Source organism: Gymnoscopelus microlampas, assembly GCF_963454915.1.
Source record: "Gymnoscopelus microlampas genome assembly, chromosome: 4".
Taxonomy (NCBI): domain Eukaryota; kingdom Metazoa; phylum Chordata; class Actinopteri; order Myctophiformes; family Myctophidae; genus Gymnoscopelus; species Gymnoscopelus microlampas.
The window spans coordinates 33,445,658-33,458,840 of record NC_139941.1 but is presented as its reverse complement, the minus strand read 5'-3'; the positions used below and the strand labels follow the sequence as shown (position 1 = coordinate 33,458,840).

The window sequence follows — 13,183 nt, the reverse complement described above, 5'->3', positions numbered from 1 at the left end:
CTTCCTTCCTTTCCGCTTTTAAAACTGCTCAGGGTTCTGTAACGCCATGTTAATGCAGCTCCCATATTCACTCAAAGTATACCCCCCATTGGCTGTTCCACTTTGTGGTTAATGCCCCCCCATCTCCCCCGCCTCCCCTCCCCTCTTCCCCCACCTTCTTCCTCTTTCTCTCCATCAGACAGTCAGTCATTCATCCACTCTCCCTCTCTTTCTCTCTGTCTCTGTCTATCTGTCTGTCTGTCGGTCTCCCTGCCTCACCCCTCTCTCTCTCTCTTTCTGTCTCACTCTGTCTCTCTCTCTCCTTCCCACTCTGTCTCCCTTCTTTCTCTGAGAGCCAGCCTTGAGGCATCCCATTTCAGCTCCTTAGCTTCCAGTCAGTGGGGAGGGAGGAATTGAGGGGTGGATGGGGGGGGGGGGGGGGGGGGTATTTAAGAGACGGGTTGGTGGGGGAGTGGAGTCTGACCGCAGAGAGGACTACTGTTTAAGAGAAAGGGAATTCTCCCTCCCCTCCTTTCACACACTCTCCCTCACTCAGTGAGTCAGTCAGTCAGTCCCTCTGTCTCTCTCCCGACTGCTCTCTCTCCCTGTCTGTCTGTCTCTCTCTCTTCCTCTCCCCGTCTCCTTACTGGGTGCCTGAGCATCAGCCAGTTTTCTCTCTTTTCCTCTCTCTCTGTCCCCCCCTCTCTCCCTCTGTCTCCCTCTCTCTCTCTCTCTCTCTCTCTCTCTCTCTCCCTAGGTGGACTGGGATAAACGCTGGGAGAACAGAAGGGAAAGATGACAGAGCTGTCAGTGCTCTGAGAGATACAGATAGACAATCTCCACAACATTTTTAGGCTGAGGCTGGCTGATAAAAAAAAAAGATTTTATTCTCCCTCCCTCCAACATTGATTCATCTTGGTAGCAAAGTAGATTTCATCACTGGAGCGGCTGTGAATACTGAGCAAGGTAAGCGGCTCTCTTTACCTGCGTGCGGACGCTGCTCAATGATGCCATCGCTGAAGGGCTGATGCATTGAGTGCTGAGATGATTGTGATTTTGGCAACTTTTACAGAACACTATAAGGAAAGATTTGTATTTTATTTGTATTTTATTTGTATTTATATATTTTGATAGAATAATCATTTTGTTCTTTTGAAAATTAAACTTTTGTGTGAATTAGCTGACATCCTGTTCATATTTTAGGTAATTGTCTTACTCAAAGTATAGATTGTAGACTGTAGTAGTAGTAGTAGAAGCAGTAGTAGTAGTAGTAGTAGTATAGTAGTAATGAGATTAATTCCACTCTTCAATGCTGAGTCTGCTGTCTGCGCCTGTATGTTTTACAGGCGCAAGCTTCTGAAGCTGACTTGATTCTATAGTCTTTATTGCATGCACCTGGGCTCCTATTATGTTTTACTGTGAAAGTTTTGTGCTTCCGTCGGCTGTTTGCTCATTACTGTATTACTGGGGCAGAGGGGAAGAGCAGGTTTGACTCCTCAGGGATCTATAGTCACACATATTCCTTCTGAATTATTATCTCTATATGCAGTTGGTCCTTCTGTGCATGATGAGTAGGAGCAAGAGAGGGCAAACATTAGTGTGTGTGTGTGTGTGTGTGTGTGTGTGTGTGTGTGTGTGTGTGTGTGTGTGTGTGTGTGTGTGTGTGTGTGTGTGTGTGTGTGTGTGTGTGTGTGTGTGTGTGTGTGTGTGTGTGTGTGTGTGTGTGTGTGTGTGTGTGTGTGTGTGTGTGTGTGCGCGTGCGTGTGTGCGCATGCTGCTTCCCGGAGTACGTCCAGCTCCCACTTTGCTTTATGTGCCAGCAGACATCAGGCTGCTGTAGCCTGGGAGACAGACAGCTGCTCTGCATTAGATGCTGCTGGTCTCCAGTCAGTCAGTCAGTCAGTCAGTCAGTCAGTCTACTGACTGACTGACTGACTGACTGACTGACTGACTGACTGGCTTGGTTGCTGGATCATTGCTGCCTGGCTGACTGACTAGCCGATAGGCTGTCTGAGTGGTTGGAAGACTAACTGTCTGCCTAAGTGGCTGACTGGCTGGCTGGATGGTTGGCTATGGTCGGCCAGCCCTACTGACACACGTATTCATTAGCTGGTAGAACCATCGCTGATTTGGTCTCCATGGTCAGATCCTCAGCATCAGAGTTGCTCGGAGCGATGTAAGGAGCTTACCGGAGGACTCAATGGAGCCCTCATTGGAGAGATTACATCCCTGATAGTCAGAGAGAAACGACTGACAGAAAGAGATAGTGATAGCCAGATAGAAAAGATAGATAGGCAGACAGAAATATGGTTAGGAACAGTAGATAGAAACACAGCCAGAGAGTGAAAGACCAAGTGACAGAGGGACAAACTGAAGCTTGGATTGATAGAGGGAGAAAAAAAGAGAGAAGACAGAGAGATGGAGAAGTGGGTGTGCGTGGAGCTGTGAGTTGGGGTGAAGGGGAGGAGACCCATAGGATACCAGGGCAACATCTATTGGATGGTGATTGCGCATCAGGATGAGACAGGATCCCAGCGAAACAAGCCATCCATATTTTAGAATGTACTGATCCAATTCTATCCGATTCAGTTACTTCTCTTGGGAGGCATTTTTGTTTTATTGATGAATTCTCTCGTGAACTTAGTGTGGCACATGAACGTTTGCTCTTTGAAATGTGACACCACGCTAGGTTTCCACTTTCACGACAGCTGACTCCTAGCCATAGTTTGGCACACTTTCGACTAATAGGTGGCTGCCGGAGGCTCGGCGTGTAAATGTTTTGTAATGCTATGATTCTGTGTATGGTAGCCAGGCATGCACTGACGGTAACACATTAGCGTGAGGATGAGTGAGAAGCACGCCTTTGTTTGGACAGCTGCTGTCCCCCAATGCCCCGCATGCCCTACAATGCTCCGTGAGAGGGTGACTGTATTTAACCCCACTTAGCTCCTCGGCTGGTGATCGAGAGGAAACAATAATTGTGGGTATTCATGGTGACCCGTGCCGGGCGAGGCTCAGGAGGAGCAGGAGGTGATTGAATTTTGGCTGGACGAAATGAATGTCATCTCCTTTTCAACCTATTCACGCACACACACACACACACACACACACACACACACACACACACACACACGCACACACACACACACACACACACACACACACACACACACACACACACACACACACACACACACACACACACACACACACACACACACACACACACACACACACACACACACGCGCACACACTGCATGCTGCTCACTCTTGTCCTCTCCTCTTTGTCTCTTTATGTTAACATTGCTATTGGCTGCTGCTGAAGTGTCTTGCACTGGGCCTTTTATCGCATTCATATTGGGTTTCATATAGGTTTTTCTTCTACCAGTGGCGTGTGATAATTTATGGATATATTTGTGGACCATTTCACCTGAACTCTTTCTGCCCGGTGGACACGACCGCCTGTGAGCCAGATGGTCCAACAAAGGGATTTCTCAGTACCTGAAGAGAAGTAACCCATAACATATACAAAGCAGCACTGCTGATGATAGATGAGAGTTCTGCATTTGTAGGACTTTGGCATAAGTTGTTATTTTGTAGGACACAGACGATCCAGCTTGTGAAATTGTCTTACACCCACTCACCTTTACAAAACTAAACAAATTATGCCATACGGCTGCAGGTATGAGATCAGATTTTGTCACTTTTTTTGTCGGGGCTGGGATTGTCACATATAATAATTGATACTGACATTCCTGTCTCTTTCATTCTCTGGTTTCGACCAAAGACGGACAATTGGCTTCCAGAAAGTCCCCATCAGACTCATCATTGGCACGAAACAAAGACATCCCCGTCGTTCTCAGCCAAATCCAATGATTCAAAGTGATTCACAGTTTCCAGATGGGTTATAATGTCCTGTATGATGCTAATGCCTTGGGGAGAGAGGTGGGGGGGGGGTGCAACTCTTGGGTTGGCTGCCTGTGGGTTCCGGAATCTCATTGTGTCAGTCCAGCCCCTCTGACGGTGGTGGCCAAGAGAAGAGCACATGTGGCAGACACTGGCTCCTCGACGCTGCCTTCGCTTCCACCAGTGACCCTGCGCATTGGAATGCATGAGCCATAATGTTGCTGGAACAACATGGGGGGGAGGGGGTAGTAGGGGGTACCTTCATTGAAAGAGGCAGACGCAATTCAAATTGGGGCAAAATGCTAAAACGGGAGATGTTGTAGTAAAGTGCCGACCTCAGGGGCCGGGGTCAGCGGGGTCCTACAAGTGTCTGAATGGATGGTACTCTCAATTTGGACTCCCAACACGCTTTAGGCTTCCAATGCAGACATGGACAAACAGATGTCCTCATAACGCAGCCAATACACTCGCGTCTCGCCTCCATTTCCAGAGTAGCAAGAGAGAAAAAAAAGAGTTCTCCTTCCTGCTGTGATGGGTTAGAGCAATAAATCTAGTAAAATATGCGGGACATAAGCACATACTCTAAATGGTCTCTTTCACTGGCCTTTAAAAAAGTCTGGGACAAGCCTTGAATAACCCCTTCTAAAATTCCAGAGATTTCCTCTCAAATGTCCAGATTCCCTCGCTGAACTCTGCTGCCACTTCCTTGCCTCACTAACGCGGTAGCCAATAATACAAGAAATGGATTTCAGCAGCACTGCAATATGAGGAAAAGAAACTAGTACCACGGACAGAGAAAGACATAGCTTCCTGTGTGTGAATTTATCACTCCAGTCAGGGATGGCTCAGCATGCACACACTTCTGAGGCGTTCCCTAGACAAAAGGGGCTTTCTCTGGTGTGAATTGATAGTTTGCACTGCTACAAAAACAACAACAAAATCAAGCTCGTCCCTGGCTGCTCCACTAAAGGAAATGGACAGTCATTTAGTCATAAATCCACCAAAACATACCTTTTATTGCACACATTCTATATATCCCCATATCCTGCACAATCCCCATTGCTGCTGAAGAGTTTTACCCGAACCGGTCTTTCATTAGCTGTACTCTTGTCAACTTTATTGTATCTTATTTTTTTTATTAGATCCAGTATCATCATTATTATTACATTGTTATATTTTAAGAGTTGGTGTTAGCACAGTCTGCTGAGGATGACACATCAACATTTCACTGCTTGTACCTTGTACCTTGTAACTGTATAAGTGAGTGACAAATATACCCTCTTGAATCTTAAATGATGTACAGACGCGCGCGCACACACACACACACACACACACACACACACACACACACACACACACACACACACACACACACACACACACACACACACACACACACACACACACACACACACACACACACACACACACACACACTGATGTATTGTTTCAGCATCTGGTCAGCCGTGATTCTGAGAAATTTACAACCGTGTTGTGTCTACTGTTAATGCCACTTTAGAAAATGTACAGGTAGCAATTACATGCACAAAAGGTCACTTCTGGCAACAATTGTGAAAAATGATCCAGCCCAAGGCTCTTTTAAACCCGCAGAGCTCTCACCTTGCAGCTGATTACCTGAGAGGCAAGGTGTTAGTTTCTATGTAAGTTTAGCCGTCTCTCCGAAGTTGACCTCAATACCTCTGAGTAACATTGAGTAACAGTGCCAGACAGTGCCAGACAGACAGTTCTTTTTTTCTTTTTTAAAGTATATAGCCTACTAATTGAAAAACAAATGCTGAAGAGAGGAAGACGGAAGAGTGACGAGCAATAGTAACCACTTAACCACTAGTTAACCGCTTAAACCCTGTATACTTCATTGACCCCAGTCTCCCAGGGCTCTGTACTAGGCCCCCTACTTTTTTCCCTCTACACCAAATATCTCCACCGAAAATTGCTGATTTAAAAGCCCTCAATGTGTTGTGTTGCACCGCCTTGTGCTCTTGTAGGTCTGAGTTCATGTGGATAATGACGGGACAAGTCAGCAGCTGTAAAGGAAGCAAAGGAGAGCAACCAGCCAGCCGCCAACACCCCACCAGAAGTTAGGCTAATAAACAGTGGGTCACCAGCAACTCAGCGTGATAAAAAGCCTCATGAACAATGACTAGCATCCGTGCCCTCCATCTGGACAGAGCAAGAACAGCAGTGTGAGACACAGGCACGACAGGGGCAGGGCCATAAAGAATATTGATGGGTTTCATGGCCCAAGCATGACTCAAATCGCAGTGCAGTAAAAATTAAATTGAAATTTAACTGTGCTCCACGATTCCCCCCGCCATGTACGACACGAAGGCCTGCCTCATTCATTTCCCTTGTATCTTGTGAGGGAAATTGTTTTTTTTTGTTAGAAAAAGGATCAAGAGCTTTTTTTGGTTGGGGGGTAGGGGGCAACTGATATCAATCAGATATGTTGCCGCCAGGCTCCAATCATTCTGCCTGAGGTGTTAGTGGGATAGCACTCAGTGTTGGCAAAATGATCTCCTGGAGCCATCCGTGATAGCTGTTTCTGCTGGTGTCACAGACCTCTTCCACCTCCCCCCTCCCCCCTCTCACCGGTGCCCCTTATCAGACATGAACACGCTAACCCCTGCCACTCCCCTGCTATCTGTATCATCAGAGCCCCCGGGGTCACAGTAGAGGAGCCCGCGGAATAGAGCGCTTAATGGTTTGATGAAACCGGTCTTTTCAACTGACAAAACGCAATATTCCTCTAATTTAATTTCAATTTCGAATTGTGTTTTCATCGTGTCTGTGTGTGTGTGTGTGTGTGTGTGTGCGTGCGTGCGTGCGTGCGTGCGTGCGTGCGTGCGTGCGTGCGTGCGTGTGTGTGTGATGGTGGATTTAATACATGGTGCCAAGAGTGTGTTTTTCTTTTTTGTCCCTAACGTTAAGTGTAACCAATTATTTGTATTAATCAATTGAGTCATTATGCCAATTAACCCTTGCCACACATTTCTGTGTTGCCACTACTATTGTACCCCACTGGCTCACCTGCCAGTAAGAATCCCCCACAGAGAGGACGTAGCACCTCCGTTCTACTCCTCCCTTTCGACACCCCCCACTGACAGGTGCCACTCCTTGCCTGGCATCCCTCCCCCGAATATAATATGCCAAATGTGTTCATATAGACACTGAGCCAAGCTGGATGCACCATGCTGGTGGATTCAAACCCCTAGACTCTGCTGTGGTACTTTACTCCTGCACCACCCATGCGTTCTTCCAAGACTGTGTTCTAACGAAAACAGTGATACACTTAATTTATTGAATGCTAGCGCCTTTAGTCTTTCTTGGAATTGGAAAAGTTTGGTTTTGCTTGCACCATATTTTAAGTCAGTTACTTGAAGTGGAATTATATTACAAATCCTCTTTTTTTTACTGATTTATGCATTATATTGAAACTATGATGAACACACATGCATAGTTATTTAAAAGTGTCATGATTACCACAAAGCAGATGAGTCTCTGATTTCATGGTGATGTCTTCAAGGGTTTTATCATCAGTTTGCTACCTCTACGGTAGATCTGGAACAATTTGTTAATTGTCAAATGGAAGCCCAGGTCTAAGCCTGGTCCAATTTCTGCTCCCAGGAACATTATAAAATGGACACATTAGGCCATGTTTCGTGTGTACATGTGCTGATTTGTGTGGGGTTCAGACAGGGTGCACTGACCTGACTCGGTTAACTGGCCTTTGAAGTGTGTCCAGGCCATACAAAATAAATGGGAGCAGGTCTTCCAGTGGGGGGTACTGAGAGGGGGCTTGTCCTGGGGCAATGGGCTGTGTCCCAATGTCAAGGCACAGCTACTTCACAACCATATTTTACCACCGTTTCAGCAATAGCCTTTTCTGACTCCTTCAAAGAGATTTTCCTGCCATAAAACAAGGGATGATATTGATCGCTTTGGCTTCTTATTTTCCAAGGTCAAATCTCTGTGGCTATAACTGATCTCCTCCTTTATATCACTGTGTCAGGTTCAGAATGGCTTAGCTCTAGACTATACCAGCAGTGTGCACATTGGTCATAAAAGGCAGCTAGAGAAATACTGTCAGAGTGAGGTGATAAAAATTGAAGGGAAATAAACCCATGCAGAGAACCAGCAACAACTGTATCATTGATCGTGCGTCGAGCAGTCGATTCACGTTATGCCCCTTCCTGGAAATCCATTTCTATGTTTGATGATAATAACTTGCGGCCGCCGTAGTGCTGTCCTCAGCAACTTTGCTATCTCTCTGATTATGACCTTGGAGAAGATGTAGGTCCAAATCAATACTCACCTGCTCCAGGCATATGTTGAATGCTTCTTTCACCTTTAGGCACGCTGATTACGATGTATGGGCGTGTGAACTAAATTGAATACAAGTTATTGGTGTTATTATGGTGCCATGAGGTATGAAGATTCGTCTTTAAAATGTAATTAGAGAGTACGCTTAAAAAAAAAATAGATATATAATGTTGGGCATAGTAGTGAGTGGCTCTGATTGAGGCCCATTTTCTGGTTACCCCTTGGCACAGTTCTGGGGAGACTGCAAGCAGCGTGACATTAATATTGTGCACCTCAAGGTGAAAAGAGCCCCAGACAATACCCCTTCATTCAGTCTCTTACCAGCGACCCAGATTTAGACTCTGTGCCAAAGGAGGCAAGCAGATTTTTTTTTGTCATGGATGACCTACAAAACTAGGCATGCTTGATAAATTCCAACGAAATGAAAAGAAAAGTGCATGCATCCTATCAGACCTGTTTAACATCGAGTCGAGGGACCGGGGTTGTAGTTGTAGTCATTGAATATTTACAACTTTTACACATCAAGTGGGGCATGCTGCTTCATTATTCAGTTTGTTTATTTGCAGAGATATCCTCATGTTTGCTTCATGTCTCTTTTGACACGGCCCCTATTATCCAATGTCAGTAGATCTTACTGAATATCTCATGCTGCACTCCATATCTTTTTTTGTTTGGAACGCATGTAACACATGTTGCTATATTGATAATACCTGCTTTCTGGATGTTGTTGCGGTTTACATTATCCTTCTCATGCTGTATGTCTGCAGTGCTTTGCCGAACGCCTGGCAAGCAGTTGTCTTCTGCTCTGACTTATCCTGAGCCCACCATATGGTGGAGTCTTAGTAAAGGTAGTCTATGCTGACGTTCACGTTTTCGCAGCATGCTGGTCTGGGCCGGGTTTGAAAGCAAATCCTGACTTCTGCGTCAGATGTCTGCAATCTTCCACAGACACACAGCCCCTCATCAATCACTATGCACTTCACTAAAACCAATTTAAAAGTTTTGAAAAAAGAAAAAAGAAAACACAGACGGGAAGGATGAGCGGCTGGAAAAGTAATCATCCAGCAAACAGTTGTGAGTTTATTTTTATTATTTCCTTTGAAACAGCAAATGATTGAGACAACAGTCTACTGTATATAGACAATTGATAACCGCTGATCTTTGAATGCTTCAATACTTTCACCGAAACACAGAAACAGAAGTGCTAATTAGTGAAACACTTCGTCCCAACCAGTGGTACACAACCCAAAAGCTGGCCGTGAGATGTTTATGGCATTAATAGGAATACTGTGTTTTTTGTATAGTGAGCTATGATGTGGTCAACGCAGGTCTCAGTGTGAAACCATTTGAGAACCACTGGATCGACTGTCCTGGTTTTACTCTTGTCCTGATCCTCTTGGTTCCTCTTTGTGTTAAATTAATTCCTTTGATTTATTCCAGGATTAAGATCCATTCACTTCCGCAAATATGGTGGTGAAAAATAAGACAAAGTATGTGCTGAGGGACACGCCAGAGAATGCTTGTTGCTACTGTAAGGGAAAAAGTTATTGATGGTGGAGCTAGCTGAAGGCACTGTGGTTTTTGCATTACACTAATGGGAAAATCAGAGGGATATGACATGGATGCTTATGTAAAGAGACACCTATGGGAATTGCATAGAGTTCCATGGATTCTGTTTTTTCTGCATGGCCGTTAACTTTACTTTTGGTAAGGTCATTCTTTGGATTGATGTGATTTTTTTCAGGAGCATGTCAGAAATATGCAGTAAATGGAGTCTATAATGTAAAATGCATTAATGTTTTTCATCCATGCTTCATGATTTTGACCAAGATCCCACTGGTTTGCTCTGGTTTCCCTATTTGTTATGCTGTGTATAGAAATCTCTCAGTTGGATTAGAGGCAGCCAGTCTGGCATAGCCATTTACTTTCATACTAATACCATACCATAAAGTTAGGCTGTTTACAAAAACGGGAAAAAGCACCTTTGAAATGGACTCCGATGGGACCTATGAAGCATTTCCAGCTCTCCAGTGTGTAAAGTGTAAAACTTCGAGTGTTGCCTTAGTACTCATTCAATACAAGGGCTAATTTAGATTGACCACACTGGATCCGCGTGCCAGCAGGTTTCCCTTGGCTAAATTCTGCTCACATTGGACCACATGGCGGCTAACAAGCTTAACGTCCGTCTGAAAAGCTAACAACAGAGCGAAAAAACAAGTGACAAAATTACAAAAGCAGCAGCAGTTAAATTGTGTCAAGTCCGTCTCCACAAGTGCCAGGAACCGGCTGCATTAGCATAGAGCTCTGGCCACGGGGGGAACTGAAGAAAGTCTAAATAAAAATAAAAAAGGGGGTGGGGTGGTGCCGGCGTCTGGTTCTCTCAGGGCCTAAAATTATCCAAATGGCACAAACTTGATTCTTGATGTTATCGGTATCTCGCTGCATATTAAACAGGGCCGATTTGTAGCCATGGGGGAAGAGTAGTGAAACTGAAAGATCTCTTTATGATTTGGTGTGTGGTTTCTTCTCTCCGTCTATTTCTGAATAATGCCATGAGTTTTGCCAGAGCCACAGATTTTCTGCACAAAGCCTGTTTTGGTCTCTCAGGGGTTCGCCTCCCTCTGAGGGCCATGTGGAGAGCAGCCAGCTTCTAAAGTGAGAAAGCCAACCATCAGCCCAGAACTAAAACCCTAACAGCAAACTCAAAGCAATTTTCTGGCTATTTTGTTGATTTAATCCCTGGTTTGTGATGCTCAGACTCAGCAGTGAGACTCACCGTGCGTGCGTGCGTGAGTGAGTGCGCGTGCGTGTGTGTGTGTGTGCGTTTGTGTGTGCGCGGGCGCGTTTTTGGTTAGTGAGTGTGAGTATGACTCAACTGGGAAAGAGTGTGAGATGGGGAGGTGGAGCTCTCTCCCTCACTCACTCACTCACTCACTCACTCACTCACTCACTCACTCACTCACTCACTCACTCACTCACTCACAGAGAGCCCAGGTCTTATAGCACTTCCATCAGCGAGCCACATTAGCACTGTCACAGTGCGTCCATCTCAGATGCCTTCATCCTTGTCTGTCTAATCAGGGACAATGGGGGTGCAGGAGTACAGCTGAAGCCGTGCGATCCCTCCAAATACAGCTCATCCGTCAGGCGTTCTAATCGTGCATCTGCTTTGTGGGACTGCCTCCACCTCGCAGAGATATTACCTGTCCTGGCCCACACTGGGTTTTAAGGTCTCCATAGAGTATGTGTATGCACACACACACCCTGTCACATAAGCTCAACCCCCCCCCCCCTCCCTTTGTTGTGATTGTCTCCGCCAGGCCGAAAGGCATGGCGAGAGAGTATGTTTTCCACCCGTCCGTCCGTCCGTGTGTGTCTCCGTGTGTGTGTCCGTCTGTGACCAGCTAATCTCCGGCACCGTTGTCTTGATCTCAGTGAAACTGTGCACACACACTCCCTGGATGCCAATTCAGAACCTTTACCCCAATTTTTTCTCATGGGCCTTTTATAGCGCCACCAGGAGGCCGATTTGTGCAAAACATATTTTTTGACAGTACTCCTACAGATTTTGTCCAAAAATCACGCAAATCGGTACACAGTATCTCTATAGTCATTAAACGAAACGGGTCTTTCAGATTTCAGCCGAGGAAGAACTGCCATTTGAAAATTTTGAAATCAGCCTCATGGTGGCGCTATAACAGGCCGATTCGTGTTTTTACCTATAATTCCACCGATCTGTTTAAAACTTTGTATGCACACTCCCTAGAGGTCAAGGAAAAACCTTTGTCCTGCATTTTTCACATCTGCCTTTTATAGCGCCACCAGGAGGCCGACTTATGTAAAACACATTATTTTATACTACTCCTTCCAATTTTATCCAAATTTCACGCAAATCGGTACACATGATCTCTATAGTCATGTGATCACGACGGATGTGTTTGATTTTTCATATTCCATACTGATTGGCTAAGATTGACATCTAAAGTTTGCATTATTGCCTTGTTTTGAACAAAATTCCGCAAATCATGAATGCACCGTCCAATTGCGCTCAAACTTTGTACGCACATTCACACTATGTTGAGGAACAAATTACACCCTTTTAACATTGGCCTGTTATAGCGCCACCAGCAGGTCTAATTTAGCAAAACTAATGTTTTTAACAAAATGCCTCAAATCATGAATGCAGTCAGGGTCCAATTGTCGTGCAAGGCCTAAGAACAAATGACACCCTTTTCACATTGGCCTATTATAGCGCCACCAGGAGGCCACAATAGCTTACCTGACCTGGCGGAGACCTGTGCTCCGAGGAGCACTTTTTCTAGTTTCATTTCATTTTCCACAATGTTTGGCATGTGGCATACAGCCATAATATTATGGCTAAGACAGTAAAAGATACACAAAAACAACAGAAATGATACACCTCCAACCCTGACCTACCCCTTCCCTGTGGGCCGTTCTCTAAAGTCCACTATACTAGCACGATATTTCATAACAGAGAGCAGGTCTTCCAGGTCTCTTTTAAATGTTTTTTTTATTAACCACGAACCCTAGCATCCCTATTCTAGGGGGAACATAATGCCTAAAATAGACAATCTACAAGCTACATGACACGTTGTGAGCTGATAGATCGGCTATTTCCATTGAAGAGATTTGGTGTAGAGGGAATCAAGCGGATCAAGAACAAAGCCAACCCTGGTCAACTAAGTATTAGTTTAATAAGTAAGTCTATTTATACTTTAATAAGTATAAATAGAGGGTTTAAGTGGTTAAACTAACCCCAATCCAAGAGTATAAGTCTGGTCGAAATACTCACAGAGTCTGACTGCACCTGGCTATTGAGATTGTTGCTTTGGATTTGCATTTCACTGTGTTTATTCAGACTGACATGGTGCCTTTCCTACAGTAGTTATTACCTTCCAGATCTGCCAAACTACACTCTGGTTGTGCTATGGCTGG

The 13,183-nt window shown here is 45.1% G+C and overlaps 1 protein-coding gene across 2 annotated transcripts in view; it reads left to right on the top strand.

The window, feature by feature from the left end:
* The first annotated feature begins 541 nt into the window (after positions 1-541).
* Positions 542-13,183, top strand: part of tncb (tenascin Cb) — a 49,272-nt gene continuing 36,630 nt past the window's right edge. For both annotated transcript variants that reach the window (XM_084054238.1, XM_084054239.1), the window contains exon 1: positions 542-945. The gene's annotated coding sequence lies outside the window, so the exon portion shown is untranslated. The remainder of the gene's footprint in view (positions 946-13,183) is intronic.